The sequence below is a fragment of the Rhinatrema bivittatum genome, chromosome 2 (assembly GCF_901001135.1).
Source record: "Rhinatrema bivittatum chromosome 2, aRhiBiv1.1, whole genome shotgun sequence".
Classification (NCBI taxonomy): domain Eukaryota; kingdom Metazoa; phylum Chordata; class Amphibia; order Gymnophiona; family Rhinatrematidae; genus Rhinatrema; species Rhinatrema bivittatum.
This window is the reverse complement of record NC_042616.1, coordinates 216,475,311-216,497,837: the sequence shown is the minus strand read 5'-3', so window position 1 is coordinate 216,497,837 and position 22,527 is coordinate 216,475,311.

The following is a 22,527-nucleotide window of genomic DNA, read 5'->3' as shown; positions in this document are numbered from 1 at the left end:
CTCTGCAAAAGCAGAAGGCCTGGAGGATGAAAAGGAGGATCTGCTTTTCAAAGCAGGTCAGACAAAGTCAAAGGCTTCTTACCTTCCAACTGTGGATCCTACAAAAAATTTCTTGATTTCTTTTACTAGTGCAGCCAGAAATAAGTACAACTGAAGAGGATGTTGGGGAGGTACCCATAATGGAGAAGGTTTTCATGGGTAATGATTCAGATGGACTGAATCAAATCACGGTGAACCTAGAAGATGTGGTAGGCCTGATTGACAAACTGAAGAGTAGTAAATCACCTGGACCGGATGGTATACACCCCAGAGTTCTGAAGGAACTAAAAAATGAAATTTCAGACCTATTAGTAAAAATTTGTAACTTATCATTAAAATCATCCATTGTACCTGAAGACTGGAGGATAGCAAATGTAACCCCAATATTTAAAAAGGGCTTCGGGGCGATCCGGGAAACTACAGACCGGTTAGCCTGACTTCAGTGCCAGGAAAATAGTGGAAAGTGTTCTAAACATCAAAATCACAGAACATATAGAAAGACATGGTTTAATGGAACAAAGTCAGCATGGCTTTACCCAGGGCAAGTCTTGCCTCACAGATCTGCTTCACTTTTTTGAAGGAGTTAATAAACATGTGGATAAAGGTGAACCGGTAGATATAGTATACTTGGATTTTCAGAAGGCGTTTGACAAAGTTCCTCATGAGAGGCTTCTAGGAAAAGTAAAAAGTCATGGGATAGGTGGTGATGTCCTTTCATGGATTGCAAACTGGCTAAAAGACAGGAAACAGAGAGTAGGATTAAATGGACAATTTTCTCAGTGGAAGGGAGTGGACAGTGGAGTGCCTCAGGGATCTGTATTGGGACCCTTACTTTTCAATATATTTATAAATGATCTGGAAAGAAATACGACGAGTGAGATAATCAAATTTGCAGATGACACAAAATTGTTCAGAGTAGTTAAAACACAAGCAGATTGTGATAAATTGCAGGAAGACCTTGTGAGACTGGAAAATTGGGCATCCAAATGGCAGATGAAATTTAATGTGGATAAGTGCAAGGTGATGCATATAGGGAAAAATAACCCATGCTATAATTACACAATGTTGGGTTCCATATTAGGTACTACAACCCAAGAAAGAGATCTAGGCGTCATAATGGATAACACATTGAAATCGTCGGTTCAGTGTGCTGCGGCAGTCAAAAAAGCAAACAGAATGTTGGGAATTATTAAAAAGAGAATGGTGAATAAAACGGAAAATGTCATAATGCCTCTGTATGGCTCCATGGTGAGACCGCACCTTGAATACTGTGTACAATTCTGGTCGCTGCATCTCAAAAAAGATATAATTGCGATGGAGAAGGTACAGAGAAGGGCTACCAAAATGATAAGGGGAATGGAACAACTCCTCTATGAGGAAAGACTAAAGAGGTTAGGACTTTTCAGCTTGGAGAAGAGACGACTGAGGGGAGATATGATAGAGATGCTTAAAATCATGAGAGGTCTAGAACGGGTAGATGTGAATCGGTTATTTACACTTTCGGATAGTAGAAAGACTAGGGGGCACTCCATGAAGTTAGCATGGGGAACATTTAAAACTAATTGCAGAAAGTTCTTTTTTACTCAACGCACAATTAAACCCTGGAATTTGTTGCTAGAGGATGTGGTTAGTGCAGTTAGTATAGCTGTGTTTAAAAAAGGATTGGATAAGTTCTTGGAGGAGAAGTCCATTACCTGCTATTAAGTTCGCTTAGAGAATAGCCACTGCCATTAGCAATGGTAACATGGAATAGACTTAGTTTTTGGGTACTTGCCAGGTTCCTATGGCCTGGATTGGCCACTGTTGGAAACAGGATGCTGGGCTTGATGGACCCTTGGTCTGACCCAGTTTGGCATTTTCTTATGTTCTTATGTTCTTAACTGACTTTTCTTTGGTTCTCATTCTGGGTTTTCTCTGTGCTCGTTGGTGTTTTGATGTGAGGGATGACAGTAATGCTGAGAACGATGGGTTTGGGGAACAGGATAGTCTATGGGCAATCACCTGCTCCTGTACTAATAATACTACTGGTGGAAGCAACTGTGGAAGATTTGTTTGAAAGAGCTTTATCATGCCAAGACAACCTCAAAGAATGGGCTTTTTAATTCTTTTTTTGCTTCTTTGTGTTCTAGAGTCTTGCACATAGAGTTTCATTTTTTCCTTTTCCTACTTTGGTATTTATTTTGCCAACTTGCACTATTACTGTTGTAAGTACATAATGTTACTGTCAAGTAGTGAAGTGCAGCCTCAATAATTTAATTTCAGTTTGTTGGTTTATTTCATGGGTACCTCAATTTGTTTCATTAGTTTTGTAACAAAATATAATATTCGTTCTTTCGTTCCTTTTGTTTTTTGTTTTACAATGAAATCAATTTAAAAGATAAACAAGTTGGGGTCCAGGTTCAAGGACCAAAACCAACACTAGGGATTGGCCAAGGCCAAGTCTTATCACCAAGGCCCAACACTGGTGACCAGACTTAGACTGGGGCCTAGTTACTGAGGCCCAGGCCTAGGCCCGAAGCTAGGTTCTGGTTGCCAAGGCCCAGCCTGGGCCTAATGCTAGGGTCTGGCTGAGGTCAGATCCCAGTCTCTGAGGCCTGAGCCTATACCTAAGCCTGGACCTGACCTAGGACCCCATCCCAGGCAGGCTCCCTGAAGCTGAAACAAAGGCCTAGGTCCAAGGCCTGAGTACAGGTCTAATGCTGGAGCCCAGCCAAGACCAAGTCACGGTCACCAAGTCCATGGCTAGGACCTAGGTCTAGGCTCTGGCCTGATGCTGGGGCTTGGCTGAAGCTAGGTCCCGGTTGCAAATGCTTGGGCCTGGGGTCTAGGCCTGGTCCTAATACCGGGGCCCAGCTGAGGCTGTGCCACGGTTGCCAAAGTCTGGGCCTGGGCCATGGCCTATGACAATTGCCGGGGCTCAGCCGAGGCCAGGTCCCAGTCACCAAAGCCTGGGCCTTGGCAACTGGGACCAGGCTCAGGGTCAGACCTGGGTCTATACCTTGGACCTAGGCCTAGACCTCAGCATCGGACCAAGGCCCAGGCCAGGCCTCTGTGATGGGACCTGGTCTAGCCTGGGCCTCAGCATTGGGCCAGGGCCTAGGCCTTGGGCCTAGATGACCAGGAACTGACCTCAGTCTGGGTTCCAGCATTGGACCTAGGTTCAGTCCTGAGCCTCAGTGACAGAACCAAGCCTCAGATCCAGGCCTAGGCCTAGGTCTCAGAGACTAGAACCCAGCCTCGGGCCAGGCCTCAGCCTTGGGCTTAGCCCTAGGCCCAGGCCTGGGGATGAAACTAGGCCTAAGCTTGGTCTGCAAAAGGCCCATTTAAAAAAAAAAAAAAACAAATACAAATATACACCAAAATTTTCATGCACATTTGTCCATGGCCTATTTCGATTTGTATCATAACCGAAAATGACCTCATTTATTGCACTTTCTGCATTTGTACAAAATGAATGCAAATTCCTACTGTCAAGTACTGGTCTGTGCCTGTTGGTATTTTTTTTTTTTTTGAAACATAACAGATCAGAGGTTCAAAAAAAAGAAAACATGCCCTGTGTGATATGTGACACTGTGTCATGTTGTAGAGAGTTGTACTGGGTCTCTACCAAAGAATCATACAAATTAATTAAGTGGATAGAGAAAAGAGGTTTGGTTGAGTTATAGTTCTCTCATGTTGGAGAATATAATGGTAGAGTCCTGACCTATAAAAACCCAAGGCACCATTTTGTAGGTATGGATTTATAGTTCCATTTCTCAGGGGCAGCATGGCATCCTAGTGGCTCCTCGCTTTTCTTTTGTTTTGGGGGAAAGGACCTTTGGGTTTCTTTGAAAGAAACATGGGGTAGAGACCAGAAGAAAAGGTGCTTTTTTCCCATTTTTCTGATTCCAACTTTTTGGTTGCTGAGGAAGAAGTTTATCCACCCTTATTTTCTTCTTTTTGGGTTGAACTTTGAAACTGGTTTTAATTTTACCTTTCCTTTTAGATCCAGGAACTCAGAGAATGTCATCATGAAAGAGTTCTGGTTTCTCATCCGAACAGGCTCAGTACCCCTTAAGAATTTTCTATCAGATTGAATTTTCATTCATTCTGGGGAGGAGGTTTGGATCTTAGAGGAAGAACAGTGGTACCATTTGAGTCTGGATCACTATACTATCAGCCAGATAAAGAAGAGAGGAGATTGAATTGGGAAGTAAGAAGTACATTCTATTCAAATAGAAAAAGCTATGCAATATGGGATTTTATGATGTATCATATTAACTGAGTTACATCTGCCTGCATCCTGAAATTTGGGAGGGAACCTCTAAATTACCTTTACATAAGAATATAAGAAATTGCCATACTGGATCAGACTAAAGGTCCATCAAGCCCAGCATCCTGTTTCCAACAGTGGCCAATCCAGGCTACAAGTACCCGGAAAATACCCAAAGACTAAGAAGATCCCATGCTACTGATGCCAGTAAGAGCAGTGGCTATTCCCTAAGTCAACTTGATTAATAGCAGTTAATGGATTTCTCCTCCAAGAACTTATCCAAACCATTTTTAAATCCAGCTACACTAACTGCACTAACTACATCCTCTGGCAACAAATTCCAAAGCTTAATTATGCGTTGAGAGAAAAATAATTTTCTCCGATTAGTTTTAAATGTGCTACTTGCTAACTTCATGGAGTGCCCCTTATTCCTTCTATTATCCAAAAGACTAAATAATCAATTCACATTTACCCGATCTAGACCAATCATGATTTTAAAGACCTCTATCATATTCCCCCTCCAAGCTGAAAAGCCCTAACCTCTTTAGCCTTTCCTCATAGGGGAGCTGTTCCATCCCATTTATCATGTTGGTCACCCTTCTCGGCACCTTCTCCAGTGCAACTATATCTTTTTTAGGATGCGACAATCAGAATTGTACACGGTACTCAAGGTGCGGTCTCACCATGGAGCAATACAGAGGCATTATGACTTTTTCCGTTTTATTCGACATTCCCTACTTAATAATTCCTAACATTCTGTTTGCTTTTTTGACTGCCACAGCACACTGAGCCAACGATTTCAATGTATTATCCACTATGGTGCCTAGATCATTTTCCTGGGTGGTATCTTCTAATATGGAACCTAACATCCTGTAACTACAGCATGGGTTATTTTTCCCTATATGCATCACCTTCCATATGTCCACATTAAATTTCATCTGCCATTTGGATGCCCAATTTTCCAGTCTTGCAAGATCCTCCTACAATTTATCATAATCCTCCTGTGGTTTAACTACTCTGAATAATTTTGTATTATCTGCAAATTTGATTACCTCACTCATCATATTCCTTTCCAGATCATATATAAATATACTGGAAAGCACCGGTCCAAGTACAGATCCGTGAGGCACTCCAATGTTTACCCTTTTCGACTGAGAAAATTGACCATTTAATCCTAATCTCTGTTTCCTGTCTTTTAACCAGTTTGTAATTCACGAAAGGACATCATCTCCTATCCCATGACTTTTTAGTTTTCTTAGAAGCCTCCATGAGGGACTTTGTCCAACCTCTTCTGAAAATCCAAATACAGTACATCTACCGGTTCAACTTCATCCACATGTTTATTAACTCCTTAAAAAAATGAAGCAGATTTGTGAGACAAGACTTCCCTTGGGTAAATCTATGCTGTGTTCCATTAAACCATGTCTTTCTATATGCTCTGTGATTTTGATCTTTAGAATAGTTTCCATTTTTCCTGGCACTGAAGTCAGGCTCACTGGTCTATAGTTTCCTGGATCTCTCCTGGAGCCCTTTTTAAATATTGGGGTTACATTGGCCACTCTCCAGTCTTCAAGTATAATGGATCATTTTAATGATAGGTTACAAATTTTAACTATAGATAGATATGTTTAACCATCTGAGTACAGTGTATTACCCCTTAATGATCAGGACACCTCTTCATTCAAAAGAACATAAGAACATAGGACTTGCTATAAAGGGTGAGACCACAAGTCCATCAAATTCAGTATCCTGTTTCCAACAGTGGCAATCCAGGTCAGAAGAACCAGGCAGGATCCCAAGGGATAGATAAAGTCCAAGCTGCTTATCCCAAAAATAAGCATGGATTGCTGCAACTCCATGTGGAGTGACCCCATTTTTCCACTTGTTGTATGTGCAGGACCAGGCTAGAGGCCTGGGCCACCTTAAATTCCACAGAGGGTGAGAGATCTCTGGGCAGGACCTGCAGGACAGGGAAGAGAAGGGAGGGCAGGACCAGCTGGGGAGCATCAGCGTAAACCCAGCTGGGTTCAGGAGGCCCCTGCATCCCCAGGAGAGGCAGCTCCTGTTAAACTATCCTGACCAAACCAGAGGGAGCACATGTACACTGTCCAGAGAGTAGGCAGTCTACAACCCTGTGTGTGTGTAACTTGAATACTGCTAAGGTAGACAGTCCATTGTTAAAGTGCTTTATTTACTAAGTAAAGTAAAAATTGTTTTGAAAAGGTGAGAGTCTGTGTGACTTTGTACCTCTAGCCTGGGAAACACTGCTCGATTTCCCATGTATGGTGTCAGTTCTGGGATGTTTCTCTAAAGCCTAGCACAAAAAAACCCAAGTCTCCAAGGGAAGACTGTATTTGAATTTGGTTGTTTGGCCTGCCAAGAGGTTGGACACAAAGCAGTGCTGCAGATAAAAGGGTGTGGCTCAGGGAGCACACTAAAGCAGGCAGCCAAAGTTTCTGTGGCTCAGGAAGCACACAGAAATAAAGAGGAAAGGTTTGTCTAGCCTTGCTAGGAAGGAGGCTGAGACAAGAAGACAGTGCTACTAGCATTGCAGAGCACTGGAAGTTGGAAACTTGCTGGCTCATAGAAGAGCACAGAAAAAAAGAAATTGAAACTGTATTTAAAGTAGTGAATGGTCTGTGGGGCCTGGAAGGTACTCAGGTTTTACATTTTGTTTACATACAAAGGAGAGAAGCTCCATCTGAAGTTAGGACTGCTACACAGTAAAGTCAGTACAGGTGAGGCAGGTTTTTGTTTTTTTTTTCTTTTAAGAAGAAAAAAGAGAGAAGAGAGAGAGAGAGTTAAAAAAAAAAACAGTTGTACACTGTGGCTGGAGCAGGGCATAGCCCAGACTGAAAGTGAAACTGCTAGCAAGCGCAGAAGCCAGAGAGCTTAAAGACCTGGGCAGTACCACCGAAAACCTGGTCTGGATCCAGTTGGTGTACTGCAGTGCAGATAAAAGAAGAAAGAGAAGCCAGAGGGCTTAAAATGAGTGCATAGCCATGTACTTCTGCATGGTTGGAGTTCCCCAATCTCAAGTGCCTGGTAAGAGGGAGATCCTGAGGCTTCAGGTCTGGTAGCTGGAAAGGCCAGCCAGAATAATGGAACTAGAGAACCCACTGTCAAGAATCCAGGCCAGACATAAGAGTGAATGCATAGAATGCTGGACAAGGAGTTCCAACAGTTCCTGGAGGAGCTAGATGAGATGCTAGAAAAGGAGTTCGGCAAGCTGACTGAGTTGTGGCAGTGGCCTGAGGAAACCACTGGAAATTAGGAAAAGGCACATCAGAGGGAAGTACAAAAGACTGTAGTACCCAAGAGCTCATGAAGGAGCTTAAAGGAGTGGCCTAAAGAGAGAGGGCCTGCAGAGACCCTAAAAGAGGTCTCACAGAGAACCAGGAATGCAGAAGGAAGAAGCCAGAGAGGGGTGCTGCAGGAAAGCCTGAGGTTGGTGCTCCAGGAGGTTCTGAGGAAGGTCCTGTAAGGTGCTCAAACATTGAAAAGAGCCCTAGAGAGGGCAACAAAGACTGCCCAGAAGGGGGTAGTACCAAGTAGCCTGAGAGAGGCAATATCGAAGAGAATGAGAGAGGTGCTGCCAAGGGGCCAACTGAAGAGGCCACAGAGTCCATGGAGTCCCTAAAGAGAGGAAATACAGGGAAGATAGATAGAGCCACTACTGTGTAGAGCCCAGAAGGAGATGATATGGGCAGTCATGAGAAAAGAAGCATGGAGACTCCAATGAGAGGGGCTACTGAGGAGTCAATGCATATCACCATGATGGAGTTGCCAGAGGGTGCTGGTCATGACATTGCAGAAGAGGCACAAGGCACCACAGAGATGAGTGAAGAGTACTCACTGCACATCCCATTGCCAGTCTAAGGAGTCCTGCTAGGATGGAAGCAGAACCTGGATCTACAAATGGCCTCAGAAAAAGGACTGTGGGGATACACTAGGCAAGGGCCACAGTAAGTGGCACTAACAATGTCATCTAGGGTAACCCTAAGGTGTGGGGGTGAATCAGATCCTAGATTAATATCCCCAAGCCTAGCTGGTAGGAGGCCAGATGAATGGGAGTGGAATGTGTGGTACTTCACTGGATAGGTGAGGGTTGTGATGCTCAGACGAACAGGTCCAAGCTGGGAGGGGGGTATGTAGTGTAATGACCCCTTTTTTCTCTTGTTGTATGAGCAGGATCAGGTTAGAGGCCTGGTCTACCTTAAATCCCACAGAGGGAGAGAGCTCTGTGGTCAGGACCCTGAAGGACAGGAGAGAGTCTGGAAGGCGAGACAAGCCGGAGAACATAAGAGTGTAAGCCCAGCTGGGTCCAGGAGGCCTCTGCAGCTCCAGGAGAGGCAGTTCCTGTTAAACTATCCTGACCAAACCAGAGGGAGTGCATGTACACTGTCCAGAGGGAAGGCAGTCTAAAACCCTGTGTGTGTGTAACTTAAATTCTGCTATGGTAGGCAGTCCACTATTAAAGTGCTGTGTTTGCTAAATAAAGTGAAAATTGTTTTGAAAATGTGGGAGTCCATTTGGCTTTGTGCCTCTATCCTGGGAAATACCATTCAGTTTCTCACACTCTATCTTAAAAGATTTGGACAAGGTCCTGTAGGAAAAGTCCATAAAACATTATTAAATGCAGCTACACTAATACTTTCACCACATCCTCTGGCAACAAATTCCAGAGCTTAATTATGCATTGAGTAAAAAAAATATTGTCTCTTATTTCTTTTAAAAGTAATACCTTGTAACTTTATTGTGTGTCCCTTAGTCTTTGTACTTTTTAAAAGAGTAAACAATTGATTAATGTTCCACTCCACTCATTATTTTATAGACCTCTATCATATCTCCCCTCAGCTATCTCTTCTCCAAGCTGAAGAGTCCTAACTTCTTTAGCCTTTTCTCATAGGGAATTCATTCCATCCCCTTTATTATTTTGTCTGCCCTTCTCTATATCTTTTCTAATTATATTATATCTTTTTTGAAATGTGATATCCTGAACTGCACACATAAATGAAGATGAAGTCGCACCATGGAGCAATACAGAGGTATTATGTACTTCTCTGCTTTAGTTGCTATTTCTTTCCTAATAATTCTTAGTATTCTATGTGCTTTCTTGGCTGCTGCTGCTCACTGAAGGATTTACGCACGTAGGGGGGGGTTACATGCGCCGGGCCTATTTTAAAAAGGCCTGGTGATGAGCATAAAGCCCCGGGACACGTGTAAGTCCCGGGGCTTTACTAAAGGGGCAGTCTGGGGGTGGGGTGGGGACAGGGCCAGAGGCCTCCGACACAGCAGCCATTCCCACTGTGTTGAAGGATTGCGTGCCGGCGTGCGCAACTTGCGCATGCCCGGCGGCAGGCGCAAAGGGGTAGTTTTTAAAAGGAGCACGCATGGCGCACACACATGTATGCCCGATTTTATAACTTGCTCACGCGCAAATCATAAAATCTGGGGTCGGCGCGAGCAAGTGGGTGCACAATTGTGCACTTGCGCACGCCGAGCTGCGCTGCCTTCCCCCGTTCCATCCTCCCTAACCTGACCTTCCCACCCCTTCCCCTAACCTTCCCCCCCCCCCAGCCCGACTCTAACCCCCCCAAAATTGTTATCTTACCTTTTTCGCCTGCCTCCAGGCAGGCACAAGTTGCATGCGCTGGCAGCCGGCCTGCAAGCGATCCTTCAACACAGCGGCAATGGCCCTGCCCTCGGACCGTCCCTATAGTAAAGCTCCGGGACTTACACATGGCCTGTGGCTTTACGCGCATCACTGGGCCTTTTTAAAATAGGCCCCGCGCGCGTAACCCCTCTGGGTTTTCACGTGTAGGTAGGGCTTTTAAAATCCAGCCCAGAAGATAGGATAACAATTTGGGGGGGGGGGGGGTTTAGAGTAGGGCTAAGGGGGGAAAGGTTAGGGGAAAGGGTGGGAAGGTTAGGTTAGGGGGAATGGGGAAAGGCAGCGAAGATGCACAATTGCGCAATCCCTTGCGCCTGCCGACCCCTGATTTTATAACTTGCGCACGCCTGCGTGCACAAGTTATAAAAACGGGCATACATGTGTGCGCGCTGGGTAGTTCGCGCAAATATACGCCACACGCGCTCCTTTTAAAATCTAGCTCAATATTCTGTACCTTTCTAAGCCACTGATGATGATTTTTTTTTCTGAAACAAGCATTTTTTTTTTTTTTTTTGCATATGTGAGTATGGTTTTCTCTATCAGTTCCTTTGAAGCCAGGACAAATAATTGTTTTTCAGTGAGAATGCAGATGAGGCATGGGGAACTGATGCGTGAGCAGGTGATTTTGACTTCTTGTCCTCAGATTGTGCTGACATCATGGCCCAAGCATGCTCAGTGTAACCAGAATGAAAGTACATGGCTGAAAAAGAATAAGATGAGGCAGCTTTTTAGCCTCCATTGCAGCCCTTAAGAACATAAGAACATAAGAAATTGCCATGCTGGGTCAGACCAAGGATCCATCAAGCCCAGCATCCTGTTTCCAACAGAGGCCAAACCAGGGCACAAGAACCTGGCAATTACCCAAACACTAAGAAGATCCCATGCTACTGATGCAATTAATAGCAGTGGCTATTCCCTAAGTAAACTTGATTAATAGCCATTAATGGACTTCTCCTCCAAGAATTTATCCAAACCTTTTTTTGAACCCAGCTACACTAACTGCACTAACCACATCCTCTGGCAACAAATTCCAGAGCTTTATTGTGCGTTGAGTGAAAAAGAAGCCCTTGCTCCAGCTTACAATAGAAAAGATTCTCATTTGCTTCCCCATAGACTTCCTCATTTTACAGGGCCAGTCAGCCCTATTTGTGCTTCACAAGATCGAGACCTATTGTTCACCTCCTGTGCTTGAGTAAGTATGCTCTCCCGCTACCTTTCCTTCACAGCTCTAAACAAATTAGTTCGCTCCAATGTATATCTTCCATTTAAGAAGCTGAATAAAAACTCCCAATGTTACTTTTAAACCTTCTCTGCTTTTTCCCCCCAGCAAAAAGCTTCCTCAAGTGATAACAATCATTCCTTAGATTCAGTACTTGTGCCTTCTAATCCTGACATCACCCTCTCAACCCTTTTGTAGCACTCTCGTCCATCAATACTTTCTTTGAATAACGTGATGATAACAACTGGGTACAATACGGGGAAACAGGAAGGTAACCCCCACCATAAATATTACAGAGTGTATCCGCATCTGAGCTTCCTTGGAGTTTCTGCTTATTCAGCTTGAAACAGGTCACACAAGTATACAGCTTGCCCGAGGCAAAGTTTGCTCCTGTGAACTGCAGTCACTCATAGAGACAAGACGCCTCACAGGAGCCCTCAAGGGTAAAATTTTCTTTAAAACGGATCAGCAATTTTTGTTTTGTTATACAGTATTTATTTTTCTGTACAGTTGGAGCTGGAGCTAAGACCTTGGATCTGGCTGATTCATGCCTCTTTAATTTCTTCTATCCAATCCATTCTCGCTGAAAAGACATTAGCAGTGAAGCCAATATGCTTTTATTGGATCCTATACATTGCCACTGAAACAAATAAATATACACTCAGGCCAATGAACTTTTATTACCACAAACAGATTTTAATTCAAACCTGCATCATACAGTTTTTAGAGCAATAAAATTGAACTTTTCCAATACTTCTGCTCAATATTTTTTGGACCAGAATGATATATATTTATCGCAAGTAACAGATTTCTATTAAGTGTACTGAAACCATCATATCTTTTAAACCTCTAGTCAGTCATAGGATTCGATTATAAAACCTGATGCATTTTTGAATCGAGCCTCACAATTTCTATTCAACCTTATTAAGTAAATGATATCTATAAATCCAGTGCTTCTGCCTCCCAGAGAAGCGAATGCTCTTTTGCAAGCCATATCTTTTCAGTAAAATTATCTTGTATTAATCTGAAATATATATACCATATATGCAGAATGCTCATTATTAGAACAAAAACAGACATGCTGGTCAACTGTGTGGTTAAACATCGTTAAGCATTAGGGATGTGAATCGTTTTCCATATCGTCTTAACGATAGAAATCGTGTGGCAGGGCAAGAAAATCGTCTTAGGCATGATTTTTTAGTTAAAAAATCGTTAAAAATCGTTTTTTCCGATTAGTGCGCACTAACTCGAGTTAGTGCGCACTAACTCCCGTTAGTGCGCACTAACTGGGAGTTAGTGCGCACTAACTGAAAATGATACAATTTGACACTTTTCAGGTCAGTTAAGGTCAGTTTAGGAATGAATATGTATTCCTATTGGCTGCCCTCTTATTTATTCATGTTACCAAGTTTCCTACTGACAGTATATGGGGGATGGGAAATGGAAACAGTTGGTAGCTTGAGAAAACAAGTAATGTGATTAGTCAATGTGACTAGAACTTGTGCCCTAACCCTGATACCAGGGGTATTGTGATCTTCCTGCACACAGTGCCCTATCCCTATTAATACCAGGAGTGTTGTGATCTTCCTGCACACAGTGCCCTATCCCTAATACCAGGGGTGTTGTGATCTTCCTGCACACAGTGCCCTATTCCTGATACTGGGGGTGTTGTGATCTTCCTGCACACAGTGCCCTATTCCTGATACCGGGGGTGTTGTGATCTTCTTGCACACATCCCAGTATCAGGGATAGGGCACTGCATGCAGGAAGATCACAACACTCCTGGTATTAATAGGGATAGGGCACTGCATGCAGGAAGATCACAACACTCCTGGTATTAATAGGGATAGGGCACTGCATGCAGGAAGATCACAACACCCCTGGTATCAGGGATAGGGCACTGTGTGCAGGAAGATCACAATACCCCGGAGGAGTGAGGGTCAGGCAGCTCCCCCCTGTCTGTGAAGCCAGCCTCTCACTAGTAATGCAGGGAGGGAGCTGTCTCAGACTTCACCATCCTCCCCCCCCCCTTACCCACACACCATTCACTAGCTGGGACATGGGGGAAGTCAGGAGTGAGGGTCAGGCAGCTCCCCCCTGTCTGTGAAGCCAGCCTCTCACTAGTAATGCAGGGAGGGAGCTGTCTCAGACTTCACCATCCACCCCCCCCCCCCTCACCCACACACCATTCACTAGCTGGGACATGGGGGAAGTCAGGAGTGAGGGACAGGCAGCTCCCCCCTGTCTGTGAAGCCAGCCTCTCACTAGTAATGCAGGGAGGGAGCTGTCTCAGACTTCACCATCCTCCCCCCCCCCCCCCTCACCCACACACCATTCACTAGCTGGGACATGGGGGAAGTCAGGAGTGAGGGTCAGGCAGCTCCCCCCTGTCTGTGAAGCCAGCCTCTCACTAGTAATGCAGGGAGGGAGCTGTCTCAGACTTCACCATCCTCCCCCCCCCCCCCCTCACCCACACACCATTCACTAGCTGGGACATGGGGGAAGTCAGGAGTGAGGGTCAGGCAGCTCCCCCCTGTCTGCGAAGCCAGCCTCTCACTAGTAATGCAGGGAGGGAGCTGTCTCAGACTTCACCATCCTCCCCCCCCCCCCCTCACCCACACACGATTCACTAGCTGGGACATGGGGGAAGTCAGGAGTGAGGGTCAGGCAGCTCCCCCCTGTCTGTGAAGCCAGCCTCTCACTAGTAATGCAGGGAGGGAGCTGTCTCAGACTAGTATCAGGGTTAGGGCACTGTGTGCAGGAAGATCACAACACTCCTGGTATTAATAGGGATAGGGCACTGTAAGAGATGACTGTAGTAGATTGAATAAAGATCTGATGTTTCTGCTCTCCTCACACCAAACAAAAACAACACACAAGCAGAGAAGCCCTTCTTACAAAGCTGAGCTAGTGAGTTAAGTAGGAGGAAAAGTAAACATACTGGTGCCAGTGTGGCTACTTAAAAAATACACTTACCAACAATCAATTACATATATTTGAACTGTGTACAGTTCCAGCCAGGACCACCTTTCTAAAATGCACAGTGATTGGCAAATTCAACATGCACTAGCATTTCAGGTGCCTGCTAACAAAAATAATAAACAAACAAGTTCTAGTCACGTGAGTGCTGATCATTACATTACTTTTTTTGTCAAGCTTCCAACTGTTTCCATTTCACATCCCCCCAACCATATTGGTAACATCAATAGATAAGAGCACAGCCAGCCAATAGGAATACATACATACATATTCATTCCTAAGTGACCTTTACTGACCTGGGAAGTGTGAACACTTTGTTTCATTTTCTGTTGGTGTTCGTTAGTTTCCAGTTCCATTTCCCATCCCCCCAACCATCACCTCAGTGGTAACCTTGGTAACATCAATAGATAAGAGGGCAGCCAGCCAATAGGAACACATATTCATTCCTAACTGACCTTCAGTGACCTGGAAAGTGTTTATTTGTATCATTTTCAGTTAGTGCGCACTAAATCGAGTTAGTGCGCACTAACTCGAGTTAGTGCGCACTAACACGATTTAACGATTTTTAACGATAAATCGTTAGAATTTCTATTGTATCGTGTTCTATAACGATTTAAGACGATATAAACATTATCGGACGATAATTTTAATCGTTGAAAAACGATTCACATCCCTATTAAGCATAGTTTGAAGCTATTTGATATTTCTTAACCACAAATTGTTAAAATAGTGACTGAACGACAGCACCATTTTGAGCTCTGATTGTCCAGCTAAAAAAAAAAAAAATGGACAAATCCAATTCTTAAGGCTCAAGGTGGGTTGACAGTATTATTATTATTAATAATTGTTTTTAAAATTTTACAGTGGTTGGCATTTTCTACCTATCAGTCTCCAGTATAAAACAGACCTGGAGGCAGTCAAACTAGGATATACAGTATCCATAGCTACAGCAGTAAAGTTTGGGAACAACTGGGAAGACTAAATGGGTCAACTGGTTCTTAGCGGCTATCATTTATTATGTTACTACTCTCTCTCTCTCTCTCTTTCTCTTAAGCTTAGCTTTTAATTAGAGTATGGTGATGCAAAAGCCCACCTTACCAATCACTAGAAGTATGATTCATATCACAAAGGCAATGATTTAGAAAAGCATTCTTTTGCATGGTCTGTGATCACACATAACATCACAAACAACTCCATGAAACTTAAAGTCCAAATAAAATTTGAGCACAATAAAACGCTATAGGGATAGCGTTGGCTGGAGACGCCATGTCATATGGAAAAGGCAGACCAAGTTGCTGTTTGTTCCACTGCATGTATGGACTTGTATTCAGATTTGCAAAATAAAACTGAGACTACATATCCATGGATGCAAAGGAGCAAAACTAGATTTGACTTTCCCTGACTATGTTGATTTGGAACCAGTTACCCTAGATATCTATAAAGTAGTGTGGTTGCTATGTGAGCCCATTTGAATGTGTAGAAATATAGGTCAATCAACAAGCAGAATTATATAAGGTGATACCTTGCTATTGGACAACCTAATGTATTTCTTGGCTTGCTTTCTGGAGCTAACGCAACCTTCTTTAGGTCAAAACATGGAGGTTAATTTTCAAATAACTCCGCGTGGCCCCATATATACATGTATATGGATATGTGTAGATTTACTATTGTATTTTAGAATCTGCATGGATGCATCTGTACTACTTCTAAAATATGTGTATTTATGGCCCCAAAAATATGCATGTACATTTTGCTTTTGTGCACAAATATGCACATTTTTTTAAATGTTCACATGTACCTGAGAACTTGTACGCACATAGGGGCTGATGCAAAATAGTGCGCTCAGCTGAGTGCACTATTTAACCCATGGTTGGACACGCGTCCACAGTCCCTTATGCTATAAGAAGAGGATTAGCACATCCAAACGCGCATCTAACCCCTGGTGAAACTAATAGCACTCATGACGTGCAAATGCATGCTGATGAGGCTACTAGTTATTATTCAAACAGAAAGTCTTTTCTTGCTTTATTATTATTTTATAAACGACTGCTCCATAGGCTCAATACAGTATACATAAGTTGTCAATCAGGTCCCCCGACACGGACCGTGTTTCACTCAGAGCTGCATCGGGAGGGACTAATGCAGTGTATAATTTCAACCACTACAAACAAAACGAAAGTTACTTATTAGAACATAAGTAAGGACTGTAGAAGAGGGCAAGTTAACAAAATAGTGCCAGGACATATACCTTACGCATAGTCCAGATTTGATTCTATGGAGAGCAAGCAGTGCAAACAGAACCAAAGATTTAAAGAGCAGTGTTTTGGCGTGAAAAGGAGCGCCAATGAAAATGCACCAACACAAAATTCAACAGACAATCAGGAAGCATCGGAGAACTTACATTTATTTATTTATTATTTTTTTATATACCGACATTCGATCTGAGATATCATATCGGTTTACATTCAGGTAATGTAGGTATTTCCCTATCCCCAGAGGGCTTACAATCTAAGTTTGTACCTGAGGCAATGGAGGGTAAAGTGACTTGCCCACGGTACAATCAAATGAAATGGAACCATTCTATTTCATTATTTAGTCCCTGTGGAGATAAACAGTCCAGTTTATATATCCACTTCTGTTCTCTGCATATTAAAATTTCAGAAAAATTACCACACTGGGGTAGAGGTGGAATAACGTCAATTACAAGAAATTTTAAGGTCTGATTCTGTGTGTGCACAGGAGATCCAATGAGGGACCAATGGTTCTGTTTCGCGACCGGTCCGAATGTTGGACCAGTGCTCAATAATTCTAGTATATAGCGGCCTTGAGGTTTTGCCCAGATACAATTTAGGGCAAGGGCAAATGATCATATAAATAACCCCTCGTGAAGCACAAGTAGCAGAAAAGTTTAGATTACCAGAAAACTGAGAGATAGGATGTTGAAAAGTAATGCTAGGGAGAGCATGTGAACATACTGAGCAGTGTCCGCAGGGCAAAAAACCAGAGTGAATGACAGTGTTAGAAGAACCAATATCAGTAAGATGGGAGTGTACCAATATGTCCCTGAGGTTATGACCATGGGAAAAAGTGAACCTTAAAGGAAAATTAAAACAATCATTTAGTGCTAAAATAGACCAATGACGTTTGATAATAGTTGTAAGATCATGGGTATGCGATGAAAAGGGTAGGATACAATTGATCCAACCATCAGAAGATCGAGTTTGAGGAATGAATAAAAAATCACTGTTAACAAAAAGTGCACATTTAAAAGCCCTTTGTAAGATTTGACAGGGGTACCCTCTTTCTTGAAACCATAAGATCATCTACTTAGCTTGATTAACAAACTGAGACCGAGATGAGCACAGACAGCAAAGCTGTAGTAGCTGGCCTACTGGTATATTATTTCTTAGATGAGAAGGGTGATGGCTATCACATTTTAACAATGTATTGCGATCTGTAGCTTTTCTAAAAATAGTCATAGAAAAAGAACCAGATCATAAGGAAATTGTGATATCCCAAAATGCTATGCTGTGAGGACTAATGCAAAAATTAAACTGTAAGTGCCAATTGCACGAATTAAGCCAATCAAGAAACATGTAGAACTGTACATCAGTGCCCATCCAAATCAAAAGGACTTCATCAATGTACCGCTTCCAAAAATAAATGAAAGCTGTCCAAGGCAAGGGGTAAAGAAAAACTTCTTCAAATTTATTCACATAAAGACAGTCGAGGCTAGGCGCCATGATAGCACCCATGGCGGTGCCTTTAACCTGTTGGTATATAACAGATTCAAATAGAAAATAATTTCTAGTTAAAGCCAAATGTGACAATGTTAACAAAAATGAAGTAGAGATGCGAGTTGGAGTAGAACGTAAATTCAAAGTTTCTTCAATCACAGTCAGAGCCTCATCCTGAGGGATATTGGAATATAATGATGTTATGTCAAGGGTAATCAAAAAACAAAAATCCATAGGGGTAGGAGAATCATGAAGAAGAGTCATAAGTGATTAGAGTCCTCAATATATGAACGACCTGAAGACACAAAAGGTTGTATAAATAGATCAACAAACTGTGAAAGAGGTTCTAATACTGAACCTATTCCGGATACAATGGGTCGGCCAGGTGGATTCTGTAAGGATTTATGAATTTTTGGGAGAATGTAAAAAGAGGGAATGCGAGGAAAAGAAACTTGTAAGAAGTCGGCTTCATGGGGGGTGAGTTGAGTGAATCGATAGCTTGTTGAAAAATATTTTTAATCAATGACTGTAGTTCTACAGTAGGATCATTAGATAAGGGGAAGTAAAAGAAGGGGTGGGGGAGAGTTTAAGTTGCATTCAATGGATTAAGCGGTATTTCCAATGACCCCATTTAGATTTTTCAAAACAAAAGAACCACATGTGTTTGTACTCTTTCACTTACCATGAAAAAATGTGTCATTATATTATTAGCAGAGTATCAATATTCTTTCCAAGCTAAATCATCATATAGCCTGGATGTTTTCAACTTTCTTTATGAATTATGGGAGGGTGGAGATTTTGACCCTATCAAAGGTGGAATGTTGGGTGTGTCAGGAAAACCAACATCAATCCCATGGAATACTCCGGCACCTAAGCCCTCATCCTGCAATATGGCAATGAGGGTTTTAACTCCTTAGTCAAATTATTTTCCTCTCCTTCCCATTTCCTGTGTTTTGAGGAGGGAGGGAGAGGCTCCAACGTGGAGACCAGTGTATCATGTGCTGTATTTACCACAGTACAGCGGGTAATATCCTGCACCTTGTCTCCTTTTTTCTTTGCTTTAGGTGAAGTCCTCCCTGGGAGTGAAGGGGGTTGGACCTGAGAAGAGGAAGGAGCTCAGTCTACTTGATCATTTCCTTTTCTTTAATGAAGGCAGGTTAATCTACACCAGTGGGTTATACACCCGTACCAGTAGATGGAGACTGAGCTAAGTTGATGTCACGGTATATATACCCCTGCACTGACATCACCCTGTCAGTATTCTCTGCAAAAGCCAACTGTGGACAACTAAAAAATACATGATAATTATTAACAGACAACCATTCAAACACTCAGTTAACAGAAAAACATTGAGTTTAGACAAGGAGTGTAATATCATTATTCTAGGGACTGAATAAGAACATAAGAACATCAGAAATTACCACACTGGGTCAGATGACGGGTCCATCAAACCCAGCATCCTATTTCCAACAGTGGCCAATCAAGGCTACAAGTACCTGGCAAGTACCCAAACACTAGGCAGATCCCACACTACTGATGCCAGCAATAGCAGTGGCTATTCTCTAAGTCAGCTTGATTAATAGCAGTTAATGGATTTCTCCTCCAAGAAATTATCCAAACCTTTTTAAAACCCAGCTACACTAACTGCACTAACCACATCCTCTGGCAACAAATTCCAGAGCTTAATTGTGCATTGAGTGAAAAAGAATTGTCTCTGATTAGTTTTAAATGTGCTACTTGCTAACTTCATGGAGTGCCCCCTAGTCCTTCTATTATCCAAAAGAGTAAATAACCAATTCACATTTACCCATTCTAGATCTCTCATGATTTTAAAGACCTCTATCATATCCCCCCTCAGCAGTCTCTTCTCCAAGCTGAACAGCCCTAACCTCTTTAACCTTTCCTCATAGGTGAGCTGTTCCATCCCCTTTATCATTTTGGTCACCCTTCTCGTTACCTTCTCCAGTAGGGATGTGAATTGTGTGCCCGATCGTCTTAATGATCGAAATCGTCTGGCAGGAGAAGAAAATCGTGTTTGGCAGGATTTTTTAGTTAAAATATCGTTTTTTCCGATTAGTGCGCTAACAGGAAGATAGCGCGCACTAACCATTGTTAGTGCGCACTAACAGAAAATGATACAATTTGACACTTTTCAGGTCAGTTAAGGTCAGTTTAGGAATGAATATGTATTCCTATTGGCTGCCCTCTTATTTATTCATGTTACTAAGGTTCCCACTGACAATATATGGGGGATGGGAAATGGAAACAGTTGGTAGCTTGACAAAAAAAAGTAATGTGATCAGTCAATGTGACTAGAACTTGTGCCCTATCCCTGATACCGGGAGTGTTGTGATCTTCCTGCATGCAGTGCCCTATCCCTAATACCAGGAGTGTTGTGATCTTCCTGCACACAGTGCTCTATCCCTGATAATGGGAGTGTTGTGATCTTCCTGCACGCAGTGCCCTATCCCTGATACCAGGGGTGTTGTGATCTTCCTGCACTCAGTGCCATATCCCTGATACCAGGGGTGTTGTGATCTTCCTGCATGCAGTGCCCTAACCCTGATACCGGGAGTGTTGTGATCTTCCTGCATGCAGTGCCCTATCCCTGATACCGGGGGTGTTGTGATCTTCCTGCATGCAGTGCCCTATCCCTAATACCAGGAGTGTTGTGATCTTCCTGCACACAGTGCCCTATCCCTGATACCGGGAGTGTTGTGATCTTCCTGCATGCAGTGCCCTATCCCTGATACCGGGGGTGTTGTGATCTTCCTGCACGCAGTGCCCTACCCCTGATACCGGGGGTGTTGTGATCTTCCTGCATGCAGTGCCCTATCCCTAATACCAGGAGTGTTGTGATCTTCCTGCACACAGTGCCCTATCCCTGATACCGGGAGTGTTGTGATCTTCCTGCACGCAGTGCCCTATCCCTGATACCAGGGGTGTTGTGATCTTCCTGCACTCAGTGCCATATCCCTGATACCAGGGGTGTTGTGATCTTCCTGCATGCAGTGCCCTAACCCTGATACTGGGAGTGTTGTGATCTTCCTGCATGCAGTGCCCTATCCCTGATACCGGGGGTGTAGTGATCTTCCTGCACACAGTAGGGATGTGAATCATTTTTGAACGATTAAAATTATCGTCAGATAATTTTAAAATCGTCCAAAATCGTTAGCGTGCACGATACAATACAAATGCCCCCAATTTATCGTCAGGGGCATTTGTATTGTATCATTAAATAGGGCGCGGGAAAACCGGCACACCAAAAAAACCCTAAAACCCACCCCGAACCTTTAAAACAAATCCCCCACCCTCCCGAACCCCCCACCCAAAATGTGTTAAATTACCTGGGGTCCAGTGGGGGGGTCCCGACGCGATCTCCAGCTCTCTGGCCACGGCTGCGTTGAGAGAAATGGTGCCGGTGGCCCTTTGCCCTTATCATGTGACAGGGCAAAGGTAGCGCCGGCGCCATTTTGGTTCCTGGTTCCCGACGTCACGCATCCAGGAGATCGCCCCCCGGACCCCTGCTGAACCCCCAGGGACTTTTGGCCAGCTTGGGGGGGCCTCCTGACCCCCACAAGACTTGCTAAAAGTCCAGTGGGGGTCCGGGAGCGACCTCCTGCACGCGGGCCGTATTGCCAATCTTCAAAATGGCGCCGGCGCTACCTTTGCTCTCACTATGTCATACGGGCGACGTCGCCCGTATGACATTGTGAGGGCAAAGGTAGCGCCGGCGCCACTTTGACTGATGGAGGAATCATAAGGTGTCACTACAGGAGAGTGAGGCAAATTAATTTCCTTCTTTTTCTCCTTTTAAAATTTTTTTTTCAAGCAATTCCCAGGTAGGGAAATGCACGTCCACCATCTGCTGGAGACAGAGAATACTGGCGGGCTAATGTCAGTGCAGGGATATATATACCATGATGTCAGCTTTGCTCCGTCTCCATCTGCTGGTAGAGGTGCATAACCTACTGGTATGGATTAACCTGTCTGAATGCTAAGGAAACATTTATTACCCGCTCTTCCTACTTTACCCGATGAAGATGGTAAAACCGGTGATTGTAAAGTCTCTCGGTGGAGTACTGCTTTTCCTTCTATTCCTGTTCTAGTGCAAGTAGCTATTCTATGTAATGTGCTTCTTGCTACTGCTTTTGACCACTGGAGTTTTTCCAATACCTTGGGACAGGGTGTCAAGGGAGGAGCCACCTCAGTTTGACATGTTCCTCTGCCCTCTGGAGTTTTTATGATCTTTTTATGGTAGGAGGACTCTTTATGAGGCTTTTTTTCTTTGCTTGATCTCTCTGCTTTGGGAATCTTTTCCCTACTCCTTTTCTCAATTTTGGTATTCTTAAGCTTTTCTTTTGGGGGGAAGCTGAAGTTATTGTTCAGGAACATTTTCTGCTAGGTTGGGATGACAGTAGAGCTATCTCTGGGGAGCTCTGGTTTTAAGGGACTCTCCTGGACTCACATACCAATGAATGTTATGGGCCGCAAATGTGTGGAATCTTTTTGGGGCTGAAGACCTTCAGAAGAAGGGGGAGGGAAAGTTGGTATTCTAGCTTTAGGGCACCACCGTCTGGTGAGTCCTAGTTGGTGACAATAGTAACAGCTGGCATCTCCAGCAGGG